Source organism: Lepus europaeus, chromosome X (assembly GCF_033115175.1).
Source record: "Lepus europaeus isolate LE1 chromosome X, mLepTim1.pri, whole genome shotgun sequence".
NCBI classification, from domain to species: domain Eukaryota; kingdom Metazoa; phylum Chordata; class Mammalia; order Lagomorpha; family Leporidae; genus Lepus; species Lepus europaeus.
The window spans coordinates 21,296,351-21,317,369 of NC_084850.1; the positions used below are offsets into that span (position 1 = coordinate 21,296,351).

Here is a 21,019-nt window from a genome sequence, read left to right on the forward strand (position 1 = left end):
TCAAAAATTTTGGATTGTTTTCTTTACTTCTTTTTCAGATACATTTTTATTGGTGTAAAAGTATCTGACTGATTTTTGTACATTGAATTTGTAGTCTGCAACTTTATTGAACCCATTTACTAGTTCAGTTTGTATATGAGTCCATGTTAACTGCAAATGCAAACCATTTTATTCCTTCCTTTCTGGTTTATGCTTTTTTTTGACAGGCAGAATGGACAGTGAGAGAGAGAGAGACAGAGAGGACGGTCTTCCTTTTTCCGTTGGTTCACCCTCCAATGGCCGCTGCGGCCGGCGCGCTGATCCGAAGCCCGGAGCCAGGTGCTTCTCCTGGTCTCCCATGAGGGTGCAGAGCCAAGGACTTGGGCCATTGTATGCCTTTTGTTTCTTTTACTTGTCTGATTGCTCCACTAAGAATTTGTAGTGCTATGTTGAATAGATGTGGCAAGAGTGGACATCCTTGTCTTGTACCAGATCTTAAAGGAAAGACTTTCCATTTTCCCCATTGAGTATAATGTTAGTTGTGGGATTTTCATAATTACCTTTATCATGTTTAGGAAATTTCCTTCTATATCCAAATTGTTGGAATTTTATCAAGAAAAAGATGTTGAACTTTGTCAAATGCTTTTTCTGCATCTGTTAAGATGATCAAGTGGAAGAAGTTGTTCCATGCAAAGGGTAACCATGACAGCAAGTGTAGCTGTACATAGACAAAGTAGACTTTAAGTGAAAAACTGTCATAAGAGACAAAGAATGACATAAAATAATGATTATAGCATGTTAAGCTGCCACCTGCAATGCCAGCATCCCATATGGGCACCTATTTGAGACCCCACTGCTCCACTTCCAATCCAGCTCCCTGCTAATGCACCTGGGAAGGCAACAGAAGATGGCCCAAGTAGTTGGGTCCCTGCACCCATGTGGGAGACCTGGATGGAGTTCCACACTCCTGACTTTGGCCTGACACAGCTCCAGCCATTGCAGCCATTTGGGGAGTGAACCAGCAGATGCAAGATCTCTCTCTCTCTCTCTCTCTCTCTCTCTCTCTCTCTCTCTCTCTCTCTCCTTCCTTCCCTCTCTCTCTCTGTGTCTCTGTAACTCTGCCTTTCAAATAAATAAAAATAAATATTTCAAAAAAAACACCTTGAGACAAATGGAAACATAACACACCAAAACTATGGAATGCGCCAAAAATGGTTCTAATAGGGAAACTTATAGCAATAAATGCCTACCTTAAAAATATGAAAGATCTCAAATAAACAATCTAACATTACACCTCAAGGGACTAGTAAAAAGAACAAACTAGTGGAAGAAAGGAAAGAATAAAGATCAAAACAGAAATAAATAGAGAACAGAGAAAGCATAGAGGAAAAAAATCAACAAAATTGAGTTGAATTTTTGAAAAAATAAACCCAACAAACCATTAGCTAGATTGACTAAGAAAAAAGAAAGAAGGCATAAATAAGTAAAATCAGAAATGAAAGTGAAGGCATTACAACAGATACCTCAGAAATAAAACAATCAAGAGACTATTATGAACAACTATATGCCTATAAATTGGATTACATAGAGGTAATGGATAAATTCCTGGAGACATACAAACTACCAAGATTGAATCAAAAGAAATAGAAAGCCTGAACAGACTAATAACAAAGAGATTGAAGTGGCTTTTAGAAAGCTCCCAACAAAGAAAAGCCCAGGACCATATGGCTTCATGGCTGCATTCCACCAAGTATTCAAAGGGGATCCTTTGAATCCTTCTTAAACTCCTTCAAAAAAAAAACCTCTAGGGAATACTTCCTAATTTAATTTATGAGGCCTGAAGTACTCTGATACCAAAGAACAACAACAAAATAAAATAAAAAACTAAAAGCCAAGATCTCTGATAAACATGGGTTCAAAAGCCTTCAGTCAAATACTTGGAAGGCCAATTCAACAACACATTAAAAAGAGTATATATCTAGGCATTTAATACTTAATAACTCACTAGTTTATATGTTTGTGTAAAGTATGCAACAATACTATACAGTATGGAATATGAATTACACAGTGTGTTCACACTGCAACAAATACCTTCTGTACTATAACTGTAGAAGCAAGTCTTATCCTGGATTTTTAGAAATTCTCATTTATATATATATATATATATATATATATATGATGTCACAATAATCAAGTATAGTGGTATTAAAGAACAAATAAACACAAATATCAGTGCAACAAGATAAAGAATCCAAAAATAAACCAACACATACAACTAATTAATTTTTTTACAAAGATGAAAAAGCAATCAACGGAGAAAGGATAGTCTTCCAAAAAATGTGTTGAAATAATTGAACATCAATTGGGAAAAAGAAAGAAAATTAAAAGAAGTGACCCTCAACTTAAAAATAACACCTACTCAAAAATTAAAACAAAATGGACTATTAATTTAAGTGTAATACATAAAACTATAAAACTCTTAGAAGAAAACATGAGAAAAAAATATGTGTGACCTGGAATTAGGCAAAGGATTATTAGCCATAACACAAAAGTTAAATCCATAAAATAACTGGCAAATTGGATTTTATTAAAATTTACGTAAGTTGTACCCTGTAAAATATGCTATTATGGGAATAAAAAGGCAAAGTTCTGCCGTTTTACAGGGCATTATATTTTACTCTGCTTAGTAAATAAAAAGTTAACCTGTTACTGTTTCATAGATACTGGCAAAAATAAGGATCCTGGGTCAGAGATAAATGGCTTTATTAAAAATGGAAGCAGGTCCTTTCTGTCTTGTGGAAGACATTATCTCATCTTTCAAGGCTGTTTTCAGTGCTGTAAATAGCATTCTAAAAAAAAATTGCCAAGGAGAGTAGTCAGGATCTTCGCACCTGGCATATCCTACAAAAACATGTAAGAGTACTCATGATCCATGATGCATTACCTCTCCCAACAAGCCACCTGTCTGCCGAACACTTTCTTAAACCAAATTTGCATTTATACATGAGTACACCCCTCTGATTAATTTAACCAACAGAGTCTGAGACTGAATCTGTTTAATTCATCTCATAAGCCATTTCCAATGGAGTTCCATTATGCAGGATGAGACCACCACACTGTAGTGACCTACCAGAGTCCTGGTATCACCCAACTCTGAATAAGTCCCAGAGGGACCACTGGGTCTTCTTTGAGATAGTAAGAAGGAAACCTAAAACCAGTCTACTAGTATCTATTATTGTCCATACATGGGAGTTTAGACCATCCATATGATCTTTGGTGCCATGGCCAATATTATAAGGCACAATAGATGGAACAAAAAGCAATCCTCATCCCCAGTGGAGAGACATTCTGTGGACCATTCTCCTCCACATACAAACCTATATCCCAAAAAGGAATAGGAAAGAATTTGTTGTCACCATTGCATTATTTTGGGTAAGTCACATAAGCAGTGTAACTAAATATTTGCAGCCTCAGTCTCCATATTTAACAGAACCCCAGGTCTCCTGAGTGTCAAGACGAACATATGACTTTGCATTAGGTTGATACAGTGTTGCACTGAATCCTGCATCTGTACATGTTCGCTTTCAGGATCTGCCATGGATGGCATCACAAATAACAAAATAGTTCCAGAGCAGTTATAGTCACATGAGTTTTTATGTTTCATAGCACATGGAAGATTATAAACTCAGCAGGAGGTCAGATTGCCAATGCAGCTGCTATTTGAGAAAGCATTAATTGTCCAGCACCCAATCCTAGCACCTTCCAATCTCTAAGTTGTTATCTTCCAAAGTACTAAGGTGGGCACTTTCCTTCCACTGCCACATTATGAGTGTGTCCCAAATCAGTATCTATAACTTCACCTTTTCTCCAATCACCCCACACTTGCCCCCCAAACCTTTTATTTTGATTATTGCAAATCAGACAGCCAAGAAGTCCCTTTCTAAGGACAGATACACTCAGTGACCAAATATCCTTGTAAGGTGCATATGAAAAGAGAAAGTAGAGTCAGAAATCATACTAACAGTCAATAATAGCAGGTGCCAGTGGGAGACAGGCAGTGTGAAATGCTCATCAAATGCTTTGACTATAGGTCCTTACTGTCTGACAGTTGTGAATAAAAAGCCACTAGGGTCAGCTTCATGGCACAGCAGGTTAAGCTGCAACACTGGCACCCAATATGAGCACTGATTCAAATCCCAGCTGCTACACTTTCTTTTTTTTTCTTTTTTTTATTTGACAGGTAGAGTTATAGACAGTGAGAGGGAGAGATAGAAAGGTCTTCCTTCCGTTGGTTCACTCCCCAAATGGCCACCACGGCCGGCACTGTGCCAATCCAAAGCCAGGAGCCAGGTGCTTCCTCCTGGTCTCCCGTGTGGATGCAGGGGCCCAAGCACTTGGGCCATCCTCCACTGCCCTCCCAGGCCACAGCAGAGAGCTGGACTGGAAGAGGAGCAACCGGGACTAGAACCCGGCGCCCATATGGGATGTCAGTGCCATAGGTGGAGGATTAACCAAGTGAGCCATGGCACCGGCCCCCCAGCTGCTACACTTTCAATATAGTTCTTTGCTAATGCACCTGGGAAAGCAATGGAAGATGGTCCCTGCCACCCATGTGGGAGACCTGAAAGAAGCTCCTGGCTCCTGCCTTTGGCCTGGATCAGCCCTGGCTGTTTTGGGCATTTGGGGAATGAACTAAAGTAAGAAATATTCTCTCTCTCTCTCTCTCTCTCTCTCTCTCTCTGTGTGTGTGTGTGTGTGTCTCCCTTTTTCTTGAACTCTGCCTTTCAAATAAATAAATCTAAAAAATACCATTATTATCATGCTGCAAATGGGTCAGAAAGCTGAAAATAGAACACAGGTAAGAGTCAGGAGCCACAGTGGTGATGTCAAAGTCAGCAAATCACATGGGAACAGCAACAGTAACTCGCAAAAGTATTACAAATGATGAAACCGTTGTTAGCACTGAGGGTGGACATCCAAAGTTCTGATGTAGTCAATCTGCCAGGAGCCATCATCGTCAGTGTCCCATGAAATGTGGCCTCTTTTGTTTCAAGCAGGCCAACTGCTGATAGGAGCCACAAGTCTGGCATGTACTCACAGTTTCTGCATCAGAAGCATCAAGATCTTTACTTTGTGCCCAGTCTCTGATGGGAAATGGGTTGCTATGTCTGATGGCAATCTGGGCAGTGTGGCTTAATCAGCAGCTTGATTTTAGTCAGTGTTGTCAACGAGCAAACTCTCACTGTGTACATCTCTGTGGGGGATCCAGATAGTCTCCATCTGCATCTACAGTTGCTTTCCACCACTACAATCCCAACAAGAGATGTCTTTAGCCATCCAGTCTATCCTCTCTCAAGTGGAAGACCAAAAGCCTAGACCTTTGGCAAGAGCTCCAAATCACCAAAAATACAAGTTTCATCAAGGGTAGCATTGGTTGGACTTATGAGAACAGCCTTGAGTTCTGCCCATTGCACAGAAGTATAATCACACTACAGCCAGGGCTGCTGATTGGAAGGATTTTGATTTGCCACCCACCAGCACATCATCTATAAAGTGAAAATTCAGGACTTCAAAAGAAAGGCACTCACAACACATATTGACTGCCACCCTACCCAGTACCCACACCGTAGCAAGTGGGCAATGGGCAAAGGAGTTTGTCTCACTAGCACTCCTCTACCTGTGTCAGCAGCCTGATGGGGGAAATCTCTTCTGATAACTCCTGAGTGTTTATAGGAAAAGCATTTAATATGTCAATTTCCTTATACATTTTCCCAAGAGTATATTGAATTAGCACATAGGCTTCCAGCAGTAAGATCACCAGAACCTTTTTTCTTCACTGAAAGATGTGCTCACACTCTATCAGTTGAATTCAGGCTTTGTTTGCTTCCCTATGGGAACAGAGACTAAGAAGTTTCAACTTGCACTTCAGAAGCTGCCACAGCAGCTACCAGGAGCTTGTGTTGTTTCCTGGCCAGGAATTCCAGGCTTGGGGGTGGGAGTGGGGAGAGTGGGGTGCACAGCAAGCCGAGGAGAGAGGACTGAAGGAAGCCAGCCTGTGGAGAATGGCTAGAGCCAGCCTCAGGATGGATGCTTACCATCTCCTCCATGTGCCTCCCAGGGTGCCCCAGACCAGAGTTCCTTCCTTTCTGCCTCCTCACATGCGATAACTCTACACTGGAGACCTCAATACCAATGGCTAGCTCTGCACCCAGTTCATTTCCAGACTGCTCCGCTTTATGATCCAGCTCCCTGCCAATGCACCTGGGGAAAAAAAACATAGCCCTATCTCACTTTAACTAGGGATCCAGGGTTTGCTGTCCCATTGTCATGATAATAGTCCTTCCTCTGCCCACCCAGAAGAGTCTAGTAGTAAGGTACCAATCAGATAGCTTCTCGCCACTTAGCCACTAATCCTCCTTAACAAGTGGGGATGCTTACTCCTTTTCACTTACCCACTGTTTGGAAAAGAACAGTCCCTACTGGATCCCAAGAGCTCTTCTCATAATACTTAAGCTGGCTTGTGTGGGCACTTATGGTTTTGCTTCCAGAAATCCATATATACATCAGAGGCCCATCCTCACTGCTGACACCATCAAGCTCTGTGCAGAAACTGAGTTTATCCTAGTTACAAACTAGCAAGTTACCTTGTTATTGTTTCATGAATGCCAGCAGAAGACCTGAGATTGCAAATACTTTGTTGCTCTCCAGGGCCCTGCATGTTGGCAGCTGGGCAGTGACTCATGGATTCCCAGGAGGGCAGCAAGGAGCTCATTGAGCCCAGCTTCACACAAAGCAGCCTGCAGCAAGGCGAGGAGGTGGCTCTGGGCCCTCTCCAGCACACACCTTCCAGGCTGCCTATCGCTGTGTTCTGGACTCTCACTCCCTGTCCACACTGTCTTGTGCGGGCTTTCTCCCTTGACTCCATTGTACACAAGCCTTGGTGTACATACACAAGTCTGAAAGGAAGGAAAGAACATGCACACCAGTTTGTCCAGGCTCTGCTCTTCCTGAACCAGCACTGTGGGCCTCACCCCCCACCACAGGCTACCTTGTCCAACTTGGCCAACATGACCCTGTTAGCTACATCTTGTGGACTCCTGCCTGGTGTTCCATCCCATTGAAACTTCAAGGTCTGCCCTCAATAGCTACCTGTACACACATCCTCTAGGAGCCACTTTGTGCATCAATGGGCACAAAGAAGTTATATCCCAGTGAAAAGTTATATCCCAGGTGCATTGGCAGGGAGCTGGAGACATGCTTTCTTTCCTCATACAATTACTTTCGTTGCTGTTACTGTGGGATGGTTTCAGGACAAAGTTTTAAAATGACAGGCGTGAAAAAGTACATCCTTCACAATCAATACTTTCAGTCTGCATGCTCATAGTCTCAGATGATAGATGTGATCTGAACCATCATCAATGTGGGAGGTGTGCCTAGAAAGTGGAGTTAACCCTCCGGACCCCAAGTGTCTTCTTGCTATGGAAGAATTCAAGGAAGAGTAGTGACAGGAGTTATAGGGGAGCTATTTGAGGCGCTGGAGGCCTTCCTCACTCTTTAAAGTTTTCCATAATGAGAAAATGCACTGCATCACTCATTACAAGTCTGGAGCCTTGAGGCCTCCACCTACGGGTCTAGGTGAAGATAGGGAGAGGATCCAGGGCTTCTGCCCAGGGACTCGGGGGCAATGGTGTCTGTCTGATCATCCCCCATCACAGCAACAGTTGACCTTGATTGTGTGTGTGTGTGTGTGTGTGTGTGTGTGTGAGAGAGAGAGAGAGAGAGAGAGAGAGAGAGAGAGAGAGAGAGAGAATATGTTCTGTACTGGGTCTGTTGAACTGGTATCTGCTTTTGTGTGGTGAAACAGGGAACAGACCTCCTTCTGATACAAGGTCCTTTCATTATTTCCGAGTTACCAGCCCGGAGAGAGCGGCATAAGAGTTGAGTATGTTCTTTGCAAGATGTAAGGCATGGTTACTATGGCAGCGGACATCTTTTCAGTGTCCATTTATCCCAGCCCTTTTCACAAAAGAAGAAACAGTGCAGCTGATGAACACAAGGGAAAATTGGTTTCACTCAGCAATGGCCAATGAGCACACATCTTACCATCCATCCTATGGCACTCTACTTCTCTCCTTCACAATGCTTCACTCAATCCATAACTTCTTGTTTATGAATTTGCTTTGTTTGCCTATGTCCTCATCTCCCTTGAACAGGAGATTGGGGTTAATAGGAATAGTGTCTGCCTTACTCCCTACTGAATTCCCAGTGGCTAGCACAGTACACGACAAAGAAAGTAGTAAGTAATCCATGCTCCACAAATATTTCTTCTACATTTGATTGCTGAAGTGATACAATTTAAATCACCATGAAACTATGGGGTTTATCAAATTGGCAGATTTCAAAACATATGAACAGTGTTGCAAACGACAAGGCTTCAGTAGCTCTCCCTCACACTGCTGGAAATCCAATTCACAATAAATGTACAAAATCTAAAAGAATGACATCATGTTTCAGAAAGAAATTCCTCTTTAATTCATTGATATGCTAAGATAGTTTATTATTTGTAGGCAAAAATATGAAATATACTGTACATGTTTTAATAATAACTATACTGTAGAAAATAATGCCATAGAAGAATATTTAATATCTGAGAAAAATCTTCAGAAGATTTTGTTAGAATGTAGAAACAAGATACTATGTAGAGAAACAGCCCATTAAATGTCTTTAAGTTTAGGTAAAGTGAAAAATAATGTGAACAGAATGCTGTAATGTTCCCAGTGGTTTCAGGAGGTAAATGATATCAGGTGATCTTAATCTTCTTCTATTGGTTATCTTTATCTTCCAAGCCTTCCACACTTTCCTAGCAACAGACTATTAGAATGTACTATATTAGAGCAGCTTTGCCCCCTGGTGGCCTGATCAGTAATTGTCAGCCTTTATTTTTTTAATTTTTATGTATTTTTATTTTTTAAGGAATTTATTAATACATTAGAGTTTCAAGGTCACAGCAAGTGCATGATAATTAGTACAACACAGTCTCATCAATTCTCATGCTAATGTGATATTAAAACAAAGAGCTCTATATAGTTGTAATACAGAGTTCTAGGATATTTATGTAGTTCATAGATACCATTCTAAGAAAATGGTACTTCCCTTCCTCCCTCCCAATGCCCTCTCTCCCCCTCCCCTTTCCTTCCTCCTTTCTTTCTTTCTTTTTCCTTTCTTTTTTAATGTTTGAGAGGAAAAGTTTTGAAGGCTTAATATTGCATTAAATAAAAAATTCAACCAGTAAAAAGCAAAAAGACCCTCGCTCACCAGGAAAAGCCCCCCATTGCGGACTCCTGGTACTTCACAGCTTATTCCCACATGTGAAGTATCAATAAACATATTACAATGAAGAATCACAAAATAGGGGCTGCCATAATGGCGCAGTAGGTTAAGCCACCACCTGTGACACCGGCAATCTCATACAAGGCAAGGTCTATAGACAAAAATCAAATGACAAGATGACCATTGCACTCATATACAGTAGTTTTTAAAATAATCACAGATCATTAAACCTATAGTAGTATATCAGTCTTGACCATTGGTTTGACAAAGGTATAAAATGAAGTTTGACAAAATTATATTTGCAGCAATACTGACACACACAGGTATTTATTTTTTGTTTTTGCCTTCTGATTTTCTTTTCTTTTTTAATTGTAGCTCCCACATATACGGGGCAACATGTGGTATTTGTCTTTCTGTGGCGTTTATTTCACACAACATGATATCCACCAGTTGCATGCATTTTGATACAAATGGCAGACTATTCCATTCTTTTCTGGAGCTGAATAATATTTTCTTTATCCATTCATCTGATACTGTAAAGTAATTGTGCGCTTTTATTCTAAGAGGAATATGGCCACCCAGGCAGACTGGAGAGCAGATCCACTGCAGGCTTTTCCCTAGGGCAGAACTTGAAGGCTTGCATGTCCTTTGGCAGGACAAGTGTCTACGCTGTAAAGGAGTGATCTTGTGCAGCTCTAACTGACACCTTTAACCATTTCACACCAAGGTGCTTTCAGCAGCCTTAAGGCCCAGAGGAACAGCCACAGCAGGAGAGGAATAGGGGTACAGCCCCACTGAAGTGAGAGTCAGGGACAGAAGAGATTTGAGGGCTGACACTGTGGCGTAGTGGATAAGGCCTCCATCTATGGTGCTGGAATCCCATATGGGCGCCGGTTCACCTCCCGGCTGTTCCACTTCCAATCCAGCTCTCTGCTATGGCCTGGGAAAGCAGTAGAAGATGGCCCAAGCCCTTGGGCCCCTGTGCCAGTGTGGGAGATCTGAATGAAACAACTGGCTTCAGCCTGACCCAGTGCTGGCCATTGCAGCCATCTGGGGAGTGAACCAATGGATGGAAGATCTTTCTCTCTGCCTCTGCCTCTCTGTAATTCTGCCTTTCAAATAAATAAATAAATCTTTAAGGGGGGGGACTTGATGACGGCCTGAGGGGGACCAGTCATAGTATGGGGATGAAGAGAACCCGGGGAAGGGTGGGAAGAGGAGAGGCAACCACCAAGGGGGTCCGAAGGGGCAGAACACAGGGAAGAGAAGGAGCTCAGTTCTAGGCCGGCAGCTCCGGAATCAAGCCAGACAGCTATCTGTGGGCCCCAGCCTCCCTTCTCATGCTATCATGGAACTCTGCTCCTATTTCACAGGGCCTCAGCCTTTACTAGGACCCCAAAAGGAACAAGGAAAATTCCAAAACCAGTAGCTTCTCTTGAAACTCAGCTCTCTCTCTCTCTCTCTAAGTCCTATCATGTTGGACCAGGAAGCGTGGGACTTCCTCAACCCCAGCTCCCAATACACAGTTCTGTACAAGGGTCTCTGATCAGCTCTAGCCTGCGGTGCAGCAGAAAGGCCTGGAACACCCCCATATCACACATGTTCTATTTTGTATGCTTCTTTCATTACTTGCTATTTGAACAAGGCCATTTCCCATGTTGTTACAGAGCTTTTAGTTTCTAGCACTGGATGTGTACTCTGCTCCATTTCTCTCCAATGTCTGGGTCCCACAGATGTGGATTTCTTTTCGCTTTTTACTTTGTTTCTACTCCTATTTATGTGTTAGAGGATGTAAGTGGTCCAGTGCACCCCACCTGGTGCAAGACAAAGCAATGTCTTTACTGCAAGGCTTTCACCACAAAAGCAGGAAGCCACCCTCATTGCACACTCCTGGTACTTCACAGCTTATTCCCACATGTGAAGTATCAATAAACATATTACAATGAAGAATCACAATATAGGGGCTGCCATAATGGCACAGTAGGTTAAGCCGCCACCTGTGACACCGGCAATCTCATACAAGTGCCGGTTCGAGTCCTGGCTGCTTCACTTCCAATCCAGCTCCCTGCTAATGGGCCTGCAAAAGATGCACCAAGAGCTTGGGCCCCTGCACCCATGTGGAAGACCCTGGATGAAGCTCCTGGGTCCTGGCTTCAGCCTGACAGAGTACCAGCCATTGGGGCCACTTGGAGAATGAACCAGAGGATAGAAGAGCTCCCTCCTCTCTCTCTCTCTCTCTCTCTCTCTCTCTCTCTCTCTCTCTCTCCCTCTGTCTCTCTGTAACTCTGCCTTTGAAATAAGTACATAAATCTTTTTTGAAAAGAATCAGAAAACAGATGAAAAACAAAGCTCTTTGGGTAAGAAATGGCAAAAACAAAGTATCACAGTCAAGCTTGTAAAGTCTCAGACACCAAAAGTGTCTGCTTTAGTCTGAGGCGAGAATGCAGTCCTTCACTCTGAAAACATGGGATGTGCTACCCTCTGAGTGTGATCCATCAAATGTCATAAATTGAAACCTAAACCCCAACAGGCTAGTATTTAGGAGGTGTGGCCTTTGGAAGGTGCTTATGTTGTGAGGACTGAGCCCTCCTCAATGGGCTCAGTGCCAAAAACCGATAGGCAAGGCCAAGCAAAGTAGGTATGTGTGTTGGCAGAGCCATGTTGACCCTGTATTTCGTGATGTCAGGGCCTGAGCAGGGTGAGACGGAGGGAACAGTGGTAGTGGCAGTTCCCCTTGGGATGACGGGGAGAGGATGGCTGATGGTGGTAGCCATGGATGTTGAAGGCACCCACACGGGGAGATGACCCAGTATGCTGTTTCAGGATCTGATGCAGGAATCAATACAAATTAAGTAACTATTTAAAAGGTTATCAGAATTAAAATTCAACTTGCAATTTTCTTGATGAGTTTAAAATGCGTGGAGGCAAATTTTAGCTTTTCTGGTCAATAACACCAATATAAGAAGTTTATGTAGTCAACATTAACTAGAATTTCCATGAGAAAACAAATGCAAGGCTTATCCCCCCAAAAAATACATTTGCATTATCTTCTACTGTTAACAGCAGGGAGAAAATATAGCTTTCTAAAAATGTAATGAATTGGAGTGAAATGGACATTTTGAAATTCTGTGATTGTTTGCAGCCCGTGTCTCTTCTGTTGAGGAACAGTGTTTTGTTTTTTTTTTTTTTTTCTTCATACTGTTTCTTGAGCTCTTTTACTTAGTGTGGGGCTAACTTTACAATCATTAAGTAAACTGAAAGTAGATCTTTGTAAAAATTAAAAGTGGGAATGGGAGAGGGAGGAGGAAGAAGGGTTGGAGCATGGGTGGGAGGGAGAGATGGGGGTGGGAGTAGCACTATGTTCATCAGTCTGTATATATGAAATACATGAAGTTTGTATACCTTAAATAAAAATTTTTAAAAAAGAAAAAAAAATTATAAAGCCAGTGTGAAATGTCAAAGGACTCACTCTAAATATGTGAACTTGATTTTTCTCTAAAACTATTTTTTCAGGGTTGGCACTGTGGTGTATAGGTTAATCCTCTGCCTACAGTGCCGGTATCCCACATGGGCGCTGGTTCTAGTCCCAGCTGCTCCACTTCCAATCCAGCTCTCTGCTATGGCCTGGGAAAGCAGTAGAAGATGGCCCAAGTCCTTGGACCCCTGCACCCACGTGAGAAACTGGAAGAGGCTCCTGGCTCCTGGCTTCGGATCAGCACAGCTTCAGCCTTTGCAGCCATCTGTGTGTAACTGTGTGTAACTCTTTCAAATAAATAAATAGATCTTTAAAAAAATAAAAATAAAAAAATATTTTTTCAGCTTATTATTTTATTGAGATACATATTTTTAATTTATATTATATTCAAAGGCTTAATGCTCCACTAAATAAAGAATTCAACAAATAAAACATAAAGATACCATAAGCAGGAATGTAGGCAGAGCTATAGACAATAATCAAATGAAAACATGTTCTATAAAAATATTTTGATCAGATTCTATAAAAATTTTCTTCTTTAGTTTACCACATTTATATACCAGAATACATCATATTCAAATTTCAGAGAACTACAGACAAAAAAAAAACTCTTGAAAACAGCAAGGGAGAAATGATAATTTCACTTGCAGGGACAAATCAATTTGCAGACATTTTGTCAATCATGGAAACCTGAAGAAAGTAGCACAACATTTTCCAGCACTGAAATAAAAGAGCTATCAAGACAGAATCTCTTTTTTAAAGATTTATTTATTTATTTGAAATTCAGAGTTACACAGAGAGGAGAGGCAGAGAGAGAGACAGAGGTCTTCCATCCACTGGTTCACTCCCCATTTGGCTGCAACGGCCAGAGCTGTGTCGATCCGAAGCCAGGAGCCAGGAGCTTCTTCTGGGTCTCCCATGCGGGTACAGGGGCCCAAGGACCCAGGCCATCTTCCACCACCCTCCCAGGCCACAGCAGAGAGCTGGATCAGAAGTGGAGTAGCCGGGTCTCGAATAGGTGCCCACACGGGATGCAGGCACTACAGGCCAGGGTGTTAACCCGCTGCGCCACAGCGCCGGCCCAAAGACAGAATCTTAAATCCAGTGAAAATACCCTTTAGGAATGAAGAGGAAATCAAGACATTCTCAGGGGAGACGGCACTGTGGCATAGCAGGTAAAGTCACCGCCTGTGGTGCCAGCATCCCATATGGGCACCAATTCAAGTCCCAGCTGCTCCACTTCCAATCCAGCTCTCTGCTATGGCCTGGGAAAGCAGTAGAAGATGGCCCAAGTCCTTGGGCCCCTGCACCCGCATGGGAGACCTGGAAGAAGCTCCTGGCTCCTGTCTTCGGATCAGCTCAGCTCCGGCCTTTGCAGGCATCTGGGGAGTAAACCAATGAATGGAAGACCCTTCTCTCTCTCTCTCTCTCTCTCTCTCTCTCTCTCTCTCTCTCTCTCTCTTTCTCTCTCTCTCTCTGCCTCTGCCTTTCTGTAACTCTTTCAAATAAATAAATAAATCTTTAAAAAAATGAGAGTCAAACAAATGCACCGTATGTGTGAAAGTTTTATGTAATTAATTATGAGAGGACTAGCAAGCTGACAAGTGGCTTAAAGAAGGATAGAAGGGGATGACGCTGTGGCATAGTAGTTTAAGCCTCTGCCTACAGTGCTGGCATCCCATATGGGTGCTGATTCAAATCCCAGATGCTCCACTTGCGATTCAGCTCTCTGCTTGTGGCCTAGGAAAGCAATGGAGGATGGCCCACGTCCTTGGGCCCCTGCACCCACCCTGGGAGACCCAGATGAAGCTCCTATCTCCTGGCTTCAGATTGACCCAGCTCTGGTTGTTGAGGCCATTTGGAGAGTGAACCAGTGGATGGAAGACATTTCTCTCTCTCTCTCTCTGTCTCTCTCCCTCTCTCTCTCTCTCTCTCTCTCCCTCTCTGTAACTCTACTTCTCAAATATATAAGTAAAAATCTTTTTAAAAAAAAGAGAGAGAGAAGGATAGAAACACCAATGCATGTATAAGATCAATGAAAAACCAATAGTGGCATGTGATTTTTAAATTAGTTACAAAGCTTTAATTTTATATTCTTATAGGACAAGACAACTGTAGTTATTAGAGTTATCTTCTCTAATACTCAAAAAATAATTTGTATCTTAGTAGGTTTCTAAAAGAAAACACCAAACTTTACAGAGGTTTTTAAATGCTGGGATCCAACATAATAGTTGAGCTCCTGGCTCCTGGCTTCAGATCTGCACAGCTCCAGCCATTGCAGCCGTTTGAGGGAGTGAACAAGTGGATCGATCTCTCTCTCTCTCTCTCTGCAGCTCAAATAAATAAATAAATAAATGTTTTTTTTAAAAAGTAGCACAAAAATTGTATAAAAATCATCCCTTTTCCTGAGCTAATCCAGTGTGGATAGGTTTAAGGAGGAAAAGTTATCAGCAGTCTTTGGTACAGGGAGTGGGAAAAAAACCTACAAAGCATAAGAATACCCTGAATCAAGAACACTAAGGAGTTCAAGTGCACAGCATCCTTTGTCTTTACACCTGCACAAGGTTCAGTGAACCAAAACTCCAGATAGCTATAGAAATGATAGAGTCTCTTTAGACTTCCATGTACATGGGATGATTTCATTGTTAGTAAAATGGTACCATCTTCCTAAGCCCAGCCAGGCTCAGTAGAAGTCAGGTGACCAAATGGCCCAATCACAAGCGTCAGCTCCACCCCCACCCTAATGGGATCTGCTGCTCCCACTTCCTGACCACCGCAAAGCTATAGAAGACCTGTTCTCCCAGTACAGGCTGCTGCTCTCTCTGTGCACGGGGAGGCAGCCTGTCAGGTTTCCCCCACCCAACAATAAACCTTGTCCCTTACTCCAGTGTTTGGTGTGTTTTGTGGTGGCCTTTCCTTTCGTTGGTGCAGAAACCCAGGACCAGGCACTTCTGTCGACCTTGCTCTCCCCTTGGGGATGGGAGCTGCTTTGGGATCCTGGATTTCTGCCAACCACAAAACTCACCCCCGGACCTCCTTCTTCACCACCGAATGTTCTGAGATCTCCATCCACACAAGAGCCCTCCAAAATTCCTGAGGTAAGATGGGGTGGGTGGAGGATCCTCTCATTGTGACTCTATGGGTTGTGGTTCTACGGGACTTCACCCTGAAGTCCCGGTAGCGGGCACCACAATCTCCCATGGGCGTTCTGCCTTTCCATGGGCTCTATGCCTTACCACTGGCTTTATGCCTTACCACGGGCTTTATCCTGGGTTTCTGACTTCTAGTGAGCCTGGCTGGGCTTAGGAAGATGGTACCATTTTATTAACATTCATCACCTATTGTGATGGGGGTGAACTATGTCCCCCTGGATTTCATATGTTGAAGTCCTAACCCCCAGTATCACAGAATGCAACTGTACTCCTATTTGATAGGGTCTTTAAAGATGTAATTAAGTTATGAGGATATTAGAATGGGCTGTAATCCAACATGACTGGTGTCCTTATTGGAAGAGGAGATTAGGACACAGTGGGGAAGACAGTATGAAGACATGGGAAGCCAAGCAGAGAGATCTCAGAAAAAAGCAATTTTGTTGACACCTTGATCTTAAACTTCTAGACTCCAGGACTAGGAAAACATATATTCTATTATTTAAACTACTCAGTCTACAGTACTTTGTTCTGGAAATCCTAGAAAACTAATATAACTGGGTTCTGTCTTCAAGAGAGGGAGAGCAGAAGCAAGATCATCTGAGTATTCATGGATTCAAAGTGCCCTTGCCTGAGCTATGTCCACCCTTGATTTAAAATGGATATAGGGGGCTGGTGCTCTGGCACAGTGGGTTAAAACCCTGGCCTGCAGTGCTGGCATTCCCTGTGGGCGCTGGTTCATGTCCCGGCTGCTGCACTTCCCATCCAGCTCTCCGCTTATGACCTGGGAAAGCAGTGGAAGATGGCCCAAATGCTTGGGTCCCTACACCCACGTAGGAGACCTGGAAGAAGCTCCTGGCTCCTGGCTATGGCCTAACCAAGCCTAGCCCTGGCCATTGTGGCCATTTGGGGAGTAAACCAGTGGATGGAATATCTCTGTCTCTCTCTCTTGTCTATACCTCTCTCTGTAACTCTTTCAAATAAATAAATAAATCACTTTTTTAAAAAAATGGATATCAGAGGCAATGTTTTTGCTCTGAGACACATTCTCCAGGAATTGTGGAACCCAGATCTTTAGGGGTATCCATTGCCGTGAAATTTGGCCCATCTAGCTAGAGGCTCACAGAGTCCATATTGACTCCTCTCAGATCCAGCTAAGAACACCAGTACCTGAAAAAAAATCAGGGACATGATTTGGGTCCTTTCTTTTCACTATAATCTCTTCGCCCTCACATCCACGCCCAAGCCTCAGAAATAAGGACAACTCCCTGGCCTTAAGGCCATGTTTTTCCCTATCTCTAATGGGTTAAGGTAGAATGTAACCTAAAATGACCTCTATGACTTCTGTGAATGAAGGGTTAAAACCTTTGAATCCCATTGGGGTTCTTTTTTTTAAAGATTTATTTGTTTATGTGAAAGTCAGAGTTACATAGAGGGAGAGACAGAGAGAGAGAGAGATCTCGCATCTACTAGTTTATTCTCCAAAAGGCCACAATGGCTAGGGCTGAGTCAAGCCAGGAGACAGGAACTTCATTCACATTTCCCACAAGAAATGGCAGGGGCCCAAGCACTTGGGCTATCTTCCACTGCTGTTCCCAGGCCATTAGTGGAGAGATGGATTGAAAGTGGAGCAGCTGGGACACAAAATGGCATCCATATGAGATGCCAGCATTGCAGGCAGCCCCTTTTCCTGTTATGCTACAACACTGGTCCCAGAAGCCAAGAATTTAATCCAGGTCTTGCACATTTTGATTTTTTGCTATCTAAGGCCTTGCCTATACTGGAGGTACTGCCTGTCCTGGTGCTAGCCTATTTCTAGAGGTAGTAAAGGTCTCTCCTATATCCATGCCTTTCACACACAAAGCAACCAATCCAGAGCCCATATCTCCAACAGCCAACCACATGTATGGAGCTCTCCCAACCTGTCCTCATTATCCTAAGTCCAGGTACTAGACATCTAGGGACAGCCTCTATGAACTAGAGGCCATCAAAATTATTCAGACTAGCCAATCCTAAACCTAATTACCCTGTCTTGCTCATTTTTTCCCATGTCAACCACAATAAACACTTTGCCCAGCAAGTACCCCTTCCTTCTGCCTCCTGCCCAACCTAGTCTTTCCCTAAAAGCCCCTACACCCTACCCCCATGTCATCACATGCTCCTTCATCTTGGGAACTGCAACAATATATATTTTCAATGGCAATTGTCTCATGATCTGTTGGCTTTACTAATACTCAAGTAATAATTAAAAAAACTATATTAAAATAAGAAGACCTAAATAAGTGGAAACATTTACCAGAATCATGAATTGGAAATATTACAATGACATCCCTTGGCCCAAAATAGATAAGCAGCAGCAACACAATCCCAACAAAAACATGAACAGTTTGGGCAGCTCCTATGGGCTGGTCTACCATGCATGTGGTAGCATCCTGCGAATGCTTGAGTAGGACCATGGTGGAGCTAGCATGGGGTACTGGAGCAGTGCAAGGTGTTGGGCAGCCCCTTCGGTGCTCCTTCATGCTCAGAGCCCACCAGAGGCAAGAGTCATAGAAACCAGGAGAACTTTGGTGTTCGCAGTGGCTCTATGCATCCTTATGGAGTATGGCAGGAAAAGTAAAATGGGTCACTGATATTGAGAAGTCCATGCTAATCAATAACTTCTTGAAGAGAGGATGGGTGAAAGTGACAGAAAATGAGGATTGGAACTTTTCCTAGATTAGCATGCAGACCATCTGGAATATGTTTGGTGTGGAAGTTGGCTATAGGCTCACAGGCCATCAAATCATCAACCATTTCCTGAACCCCTATGAGCTGACCCTGAAGGACTTGGTGGTGAAGAACATCAAGAGGTTCAGGAAGGAGCTGGAGAAAGAAGAGAGTCCCCTGGCAGAAAAAAAAGGACAATGGGAAGTAGATCTACCTGGCCTTCCTTTTGTTCACTTACATGCTGCCCGAGGACTATGATCTGTTATTGAAGAAGTTCTGGAAGAGCCAGTCCAGTACCTGGGTCATGAAGCCATGCGGCAAGGCACAGGAGAAGGGTATCTTCCATCAACAAGCTCTCTGACATCATGAAGTGGCCCGGGACAGCAAGATGTCCTCGCTTGTGTCCCAACCTACCAAGGAAGCCTACATGATCTCCCTGTACATTAACAACTTGTTGCTCAACAGGGCAAGGAAATTTGACCTGTGTCATCCCTTCTGGTGTTCACGTACTACCCACTGCACTGGTACATGTACAAGCTGGGCTTCTGCCTATTCTGCACGGTGTACACCCCGAGAACCAGTGAGCTACACAACATGTTCCTGCATTGCACCAGTGTGGCCATTCAGAAGGACTACAACCAAACTCACTGGGCAAGGGGGCTGTGAGCAATCCGCATCTGTACCTGGAAAGCACCCACGACAGGGAGGTGACCAGCAAGCTGTCTGACAAGGTCCACTGCACCATTGTGCAGTCCCTGAAGACCGTGGTGCCAGTGGTGAGCAATGACAAGCACTGCTTTGAGTGCTGTGGCTATGACATCATCATCAATGATGAGCTGAAGCCCTGGCTAATGAGGTTAACACATCCCCATCTCTTACTTCCAGGAAGCACCATCAACGGCCAGATCCTTAAGTACAACCTAATTCATGACACTCACATATTGTGGTCCCCAGTGGTAAAATCCCAGACTGCAAATGGAACAAGTCCTCCTCCTCCCCCCTCCCCCACCACACACACAAAAAGAAGTCCTTGGCAACTATGAGAGTCTATACAACAAGGGGCTGGCCCAGGGCAATGGGGCTGACCATCAGCTGAGAAGTCATGCAGACCAATCCGTGGGGCCCAAGGGGAGCCAATCCAGAGACTCAGGGAGAACTGCCCTCAGTACCTGTAAGTGACCATGGGGAGAACAACAGACCCTCGCCTGGGCCTTCTCAACACTCCCCTCTCTACTTGAGCACCTGCTGAAGTCCTGTTTGAAATTCCCTTTTGTTAGAGCTGGGTTCCTTCCCCAAGCCCTGTGATGAATAAACGCACTTCATTGGGGACAAAAATAAAATCAGGACAAAAATAAAATCAGATGTGCTGTGGCACATCTGGTTAAGCTGTCACCTGCAGTGCACCATATTGCATAAGGGTGCCAGTTTGAATCCAGCTGCTCAGCTTCCAATCCAGCTCCCTCATAATGTGCCTGGGAAAGCAGCAGAAGATGACCCAAGTGCCATCTCCCGTGTGGGTGAACAAGAAGAAGCTCCTGGCTGCCAGGCCTTTGCAGCCATTTGGCAAGCATAACTCTCTTTCAAATAAACAAATGAATCTTTAAAAAAAAATCAATGGTGTGTATGTGTGTGTGTGAGAGAGAGAGAGAGAGAGAGAGCGTGCGCGAGAGAGAATTGCCATGTTATTCTTAAAATTTATGAGGAAAGGCATGAGACAAGAATAGCCAAGGCAATCTTGTCTAGCATGACTTAAACCAGCAGATGTCAAGACCTATTACAAACTAACAATCAGCTCAGGTAATATTTACACAGAGATAGACAAATTGACTAGTAGAATTTAACAGCGATTCCAAAAAAGAAACTCTAAGAGATATGGTGACTTGATTTATGACACTACAATGACTCATAGTGCACTGAGAAAAGGATGTGCACTTCAATAAATGGTGCTAGGTAAATTAGATGCACAAATGTCAAAAAGTGAACCTTGACCCCTATCATACCTGATACATACTAATTAATTCCAGATGAATTCCTGAGCTAAATGTCAAAGGTAAAACAGTAGAATGTCAGGCTGGTGCTGTGGCATGGTGGGTAAAGCCGCTACCTGCAGCACTGGCATCCCATATGGCTGCCGTTTCGAGTCCCAGCTGCTCCACTTCCAATCCAGCTCTCTGCTATGGCCTGGGAAGGCAGTAGAAGATGGCCCAAGTCCTTGGGCCTCTGCACCCACGTGAGAGACCTGGAAGAAGCTCCTGGCTCCTGGCTTTGGATCAGTACAGCTGCAGCCATTGCAGCCATCTGGGGAGTGAACGAGAGGATGGAAGATCTCTTTCTCCCTCTCCCTCTCCCTCTCCCTCTCCCTCTCCCTCTGACTCTC

At 43.5% G+C, this 21,019-nt stretch overlaps 1 pseudogene; it reads left to right on the forward strand.

Annotated features, from left to right (window-relative positions):
- Positions 1-18,537: 18,537 nt before the first annotated feature.
- On the forward strand, positions 18,538-19,821 carry LOC133753773 (polyglutamylase complex subunit TTLL1-like; annotated as a pseudogene).
- Positions 19,822-21,019: the final 1,198 nt, after the last annotated feature.